The 6,000-nt window shown below is 46.2% G+C and overlaps 1 protein-coding gene across 4 annotated transcripts in view; it reads right to left on the reverse strand.

The window, feature by feature from the left end:
- The window catches only part of CTNND1 (catenin delta 1), a 50,506-nt gene extending 45,163 nt beyond the window's left edge, over positions 1 to 5,343 (reverse strand). For 3 of the 4 annotated variants that reach the window (XM_074998085.1, XM_074998086.1, XM_074998083.1), the window contains exon 1: positions 5,210 to 5,343. The gene's annotated coding sequence lies outside the window, so the exon portion shown is untranslated. The remainder of the gene's footprint in view (positions 1 to 5,209) is intronic. The other variant, XM_074998084.1, reaches the window with a different exon arrangement.
- Between the last annotated feature and the right edge of the window lie 657 nt (positions 5,344 to 6,000).

Raw genomic sequence — 6,000 nt, forward strand, 5'->3', positions numbered from 1 at the left:
GTTCCTAGCTGGCTCAAAGTAGATGCCATTGGCGGCTGCCTACATGAAAACAATGAGAGTCAGTCTGTTCGCTAAGTCAGACATTTGACCACACAAGTTGCTCACCCTCCCCCGGTTGTGGGTCTTCTAACCAAGGACTAGCTGGGCAAGAATTCTCCCTTCATATCCAGAGGGATTTGTCCCTCCAGGCCCAGAACTGAGACACACAAAAGGCAAAAGCTTTCATTGCTATGTCAGGCCTGTCACAACCACGTCGATCGAGGAGATGACTTTATAACCAAAGGGGCTGTAAATAGAGACCTTTTCTCCACAATTAGGCTTATATACAACATTCTTGTCCTCCAAGTCATAGTTGAGATACCTCAGACACAGCCAACCCCTATTATAAGACAAAACGATTTCACAGGACAACTGACACTACTTGTTTTAGCCAATTTGAGTTTTAAAATCACATTAGCTAAACACACCTGTGCATTCACAATCCCACACTAGTGGCTGATTCCACCTATCACTGTTAACAAGAGGCTGCTAAAAATTACATGGGTGAGGATGTCATTTTCTTCCAGGATAAAGGCTCATGGAAGCCATCAAGCATCATATCTGGTGATGCATCCACAATATGGTATTGTTGTCCAATGAGCTTGTGCTACACTGACATGGAGTCAAACTTCATCTCTCAAAGCAGGGAGCTACTTCTTAGGTTGTTCCTGAATTTCCCTGAAGGTGCACTGCACAGAGCCAGAAATAAAGTTTCTATCGCATGACTGACTCCTGGCCTCGAGGCCAATCCTCTTGAGCTTTACAGCTACTGCCCCAAAAGCATCCAGACCTAGTGTCAGAGCCAGGAGAGAGGTAGCAAGACTGATCATAGCAAATTCACACCATTCCAGCAAAGTTGTCCAGCCCAGCCCAGCCCAGCCCAGCCCAGCCCAGCCCAGCCCAGTTGTTTTAATCTTCCTACTCTTCCAGGAAATCTCCTTGTAAGATTTCAGCAGGAAAGCACTACAGAAGGAAAGGACAGTCAGCTGCATGAGCAGGGTCCCAGTCAAGTTCCATCAGACATTGAGAGGCCAGGCTTCAAAATGGCATTTAAGTATGTGTGCAAACGGTATTTGTCACAGCAATGTAGGAGAATCTCCCCCACCAACAGAGCTCTTTCAGTGCATCTCAGTTCTGCCTTACATAACCCTTTGCACCATTCCAGTCTTGTGTCCCTGAGCAGAAGGCTGATCAAGCCAAGTTTTGTGGTTTGGCTTGGCAAACAATCACGTGCATTGGGGGAACAGGGGGCGTGAAAAGGACAGGTGGAGCCCCACAGTCATCTTTGTGCCCAATCAGAATTTGGAAGTGGACTGGAAAACTAGACCTCATCAGTTCTAATCCTGTGCGCCCCTCTTACAGAGTCAAAGCACAACATACAACTTCTTTGGGGAGCTGAAGGATGCTATAATATTGCAGGACTATAAAGCTTTCTGTTAGAAGGGGCTGGAACTTAGGCCTCTGGAAGCTTTTCCCAGTTCTGCCACCACCTCCCTAGCTGATCTGGGTGACATCAATGTATGTCAGTAAATTTGAGACAACTGTATGTTCTTGCTATGGAGAAGGAGATTTAGTGGCTCTAAAATGCTTTGATTGCCTCAGGTGGAAGACACCATGGAAACACTAAGTGTTACAGCTACACCTAGTCATGCTCTGACTGATGAATGGGAAGCGCAGAAAAGTTCCAAGAATCTCTGTGTTGGCTGGGCTCAATAAGGTGCCCAGTGACACTTCAGCCTATCAACATCCCAAGGGACAGAACAAGCCTCTGTCCTATTAAGACACCTGTGAAATTCAAGGTATTAAGACATGATCAAGCCCAAGTGCTGGATCTTGGCACCTCAGGAGACCCAAGACTCCTTCCCAAAAGAGGGTGGCTTTCTGGGTAAGGCACAAGCCTCAGATTTTGAAGACCAGGGTTCTAGTCCCTGCTCAGTCACAGACTGTCACTTTATGCCTCAGCTTGTCGCCTGTAAAATAGGGATAACAGCACTGCCTTACCTCCCTGGGCACTGGGGATGGAGGAGGGAATTAAACTGAAGATTGGAAGGTGCTCAGATATCATAGTGATGGCGGTCATACAAATATCTAAGAGACAGAACCCCTTCAAGACTACTTCCCCCCACACCTACCCAAAAAAGAAAAAAACCCTAAATCCGTAACAGACGGCTTTGCAAGAAACTGGTGCCTCAGGCCAAGAGACACAGAAGGGGCAGGATAGGGAGGGGACAGATGCATTGCCAACTGACCACAGTGCTGCCAACGAAAGCCAAAAAAAAAAAAAAAAAAAAGGCCTATTGCAGCCAGCACCCCGGGAGCAGGCTGCTGGGAGGTTAATCCTTACCAGAGACATTTATATGTCACTTGTTTGAGTGAGTCAGAGAGAAAAGGGGGTTTGTTTTCTTTTGTAAAAACTAAAGAGCTGCCATGTTATCAGGAAACTGTGGGGGGGGGGGGTTTAATGAGGGAAAGAGGGCAGGACACAGGTTCCACTGAGCAGTGCTGACCCTCCCTAGAGGCATAATCCCTTCCATGCAAGAAGAAAGGAGGGGGCAAATTAGGTAACAGCAGAGTCTAGGAAGAGGTAAGAATTTGAGCTCTCCTGGCCAGGTTAAGTCTCATCTACACAGGGTTCCTCAAGGACACCTCATCTGAATTCCTAACGTTTTCTCCCCTTCCACATGCCAAAAATCTTTGGAAAGCAGCAATGAAAAGATTTACAGCACACAAATCTGGGCCTAAGATTATCCCTACTCCAAGGAAAGGCCTCCACATGCAAAATGCTCCCTGTTTCCATAAGTAACTTCCCTCACTCTAACACAAAGGGAACTATGATGCAGGAAGAGAGCAAGATACCATGTGTATCACCCAGTCACCAGTTACTCCTGTCTCAAGAGAGAGACATTCTCTATCCCGCTCCATGTACCAACTGACAGATTGGTACAAAAGGCCACTTGTTTTTTGGGGATGTGGGAACAAGTTGACAGATCAAGGTTACGTGCCTTACCGAGAGGCCAGAGACTCCAGAACCCAGCCAACATAGCTCCTAAGAGGGGAGAAGGATGAGGGGGTTAGTGCTGTAAGGCAGTAAATGAACCCACAGCCATGCTCCAGGCCCAACACACACTGTGCTGCTGATAGACCACAAGACTGATCAGGGGAAAGGGGTATCAATCAGATTTGAGTGTGGTAAGCATCACTACCAGCAGAAGAGGCAGCACCACTCAAGGCCCCCCAGCACAGACAAGAGGAAGTTCCTAATCTACTTTTACTTCTACAAGTGTTTTTGTGTTCTTTCCCCAGATCTCAAGGCACTTCCTATTGACTCCATGGTTGTGAAAAGCTACGAACACCAACATGAGTGGTTCACACCAGCCACCCTCTTTCACCAATGCCGTCTATCCAGATAACAAAGGAATGGAGGAAGAGAAGAATTCTGACAGGTACTAAACAGAGCAAGAGTCATCACTGAAACCCACAAGACTCCAGCCAAACCATCCCCTAGCAAGTCTGGCCACTCAAAATAGAACACCCTCTTTTCCAGCTCTACTGAACCCAAGACCAAACCTCAGGTGGGGGGGGCTAGGGAAGGGAAGAAAGACAGGTGCTTAGAGGCAGGGGGTGGATCTTGAATTTCCAGGCAGCAGCCTGCTTTCTGTTTCTCCACCTGGAAAATTTCCCCAAGACCTGTGGCCAGGAGAGCCAGAAGTCTAACAAATGCCGTGACAAGCTCTGCACAGCAGAGCGAGAGGAAGAGAAAGTAGGTTTTACAAAAATTACGCTTAGGAAACAAGTTAGACTTCCTACAATAATTACAAACAGCAGGACAAATGGACGCTCCACTCGAGTTTGTTGCAATTGATGCAGCAGCATAAGCCCAGGCTTTTATTTTCTAATGGAGGTACTAAGTCTACAGATGACAACTCACAACTAGAAACTAGCTCCACATCCCAGTGCCCAACAAGCTACCTACATACATACATTCTTAGCAGGGTATAAAAAACAACAACAACAACCCACAACACCACTTCTGAGACTGAACGCAAGAGCTTAATGAAAGTTACAACAGGGCAACAACTTGGGGGGAAAAAAAACAAAAAAAAGCACAACTATGTTAGCCTGAGCTCCTAAATAAATTTTTTATGCTTCTAAGTAAGTTTGCTTAAAGCGTTCTTTTGTATATGCCTTCCTGCCCACTAAGTTTTAAAATAAGCCAACTCTTAAGCATAGAGTGTGGACCAGCATTACATTGCCACCCTTCAGAGAAGCTTTAAGGCTTAAGTCATTCCGCACCCCCTCTAATTTGATTACAACTTAGAGTCGGTGAAAAACACCCCTTCTTCCCCCCCACCCCCCCAAGCCTTTTCAACCCTTCCTAAAGGTTAGGAGGGTCTAGCTCAACCTGGATTCTTTTAGAAGCCTAAGAGGAGAAAGTCCCTCAGGTGCGGTTGGGTGGATCCCATTTTTTCCTCCGCCCAAGCAGAAAGAGCGGCTCAAACACTGAGCGACTGGAACGCAACACCCAAACAAGAATGCAGCTTAACAGAGCTACTTTACCATCAGCTGCAAAACTCCACACAACGCGGTTTTCAGCCTTGAAAGAAAGATCTTAAAGGGTGTAAGTAAAACCAAACCCCATCACATTCTTCCCCCAGCTTGCACAGAAGCCACCCCACAACCAGCTCCCAGCAGCTCAACCCAGACGGAGTGAGTTGTTCGTTTGCTGTACAAAAGGAACAACCCACCCAAGCGAACAACAGGCGATCGAACGAGGAAGAGACCCACGTTTCTCACCCGGGCTCTTTCCCCTCTCTGAGCTGCGCCGGCGAGATCTAAAGAGTTTGTTTCTCCCCTGGCAGTTCTTTAAAGCACCCGGGGAAAGAAGAAACGCAAAATAAATCGTAAAAGTTGTCAGTGCGGCTGCTCCTCTGCCCTGTCCTCCTCCTTCTAACCGCTCTGGGTGACAATGTCAGTTTCCAGCAAAAATTCCCCTGGTCGAGACCTTTTTTTTTTTCCTCCCCCCCCCCCCCCCCCCTTGCAACACACACACAAACTCGAATGTGGACTTCTCCAACAAGCCCCTACAGGAAACCCGAAGAAGCAAACCCCTGCCAAAATGTGCTTAAAAAGAGAAAAGCACCAGTGCAGTGATTTTTTTCCCTCTCTCCACCTCTTTCTCTTCGGGGATCCTTCTGGCTTCTTCCCTCTCGCCTCCTCTTTCAGATCCAACGCCTAAAATGGAAGTTGCACCCGACCCAGGCAAAGACAAGCTGACGGGGATGATGGTAACAAACTGAGCTTTCCAAGCCCAACGCCCAACCCTTTCCCTGAGTGATGTCAGCTTCTGCGAGTCTCCAATGGGAAGCAGACATCAATAAGGGACCCGGCATTATCCAATAGGGAACTTTATTGTAGGAAGTTAAAAAAAAAAAGAAAAGAAAGAAAGAAAGAAAAGGGAAAAAACCAACAAAAGGAGGAGAGCAGAAAATAACTTTTTGGGGGGGGCGGGGGAGAGACACAATAAAAATATATGACACAATCAGCTTCAAGGAAGAAGGTTACAGCAGGCTTGGCATGGTGATAGATGCATTGATATGATCTGAAAGTCACAGTCCAATCTGTTTTTATGTTTCTTTCTCCCACTCACCTTCTGTGCCTGTTTGCAAATGGGAATAAATATCTTCATTTGTATTTATCTCTTGTGCGTTTATTTATGTATTTTTCATCTTTGCAAGTAGTACCTTGCAAGGAAGGAGAACAATGGTATAAAGCAGCGTTTCCCAAAATGTGGTCCGTGGCCCAGTACCAGTCCTTGCAAAATAAGAAAAAAAAGCTGGTCCTTAGAAAATATACAAATTATGGCGATGTACTATTATTATTGTGAGTAAATAATAAGCAGTGAAAATGTATTCATTTTTCATTTTTTGTATGTGTTTACATTTGTAGGCTGCAAAAAAAAAA

This window comes from Carettochelys insculpta, chromosome 6 (genome assembly GCF_033958435.1).
Source record: "Carettochelys insculpta isolate YL-2023 chromosome 6, ASM3395843v1, whole genome shotgun sequence".
In the NCBI taxonomy this organism is placed as follows: Eukaryota; Metazoa; Chordata; order Testudines; family Carettochelyidae; genus Carettochelys; species Carettochelys insculpta.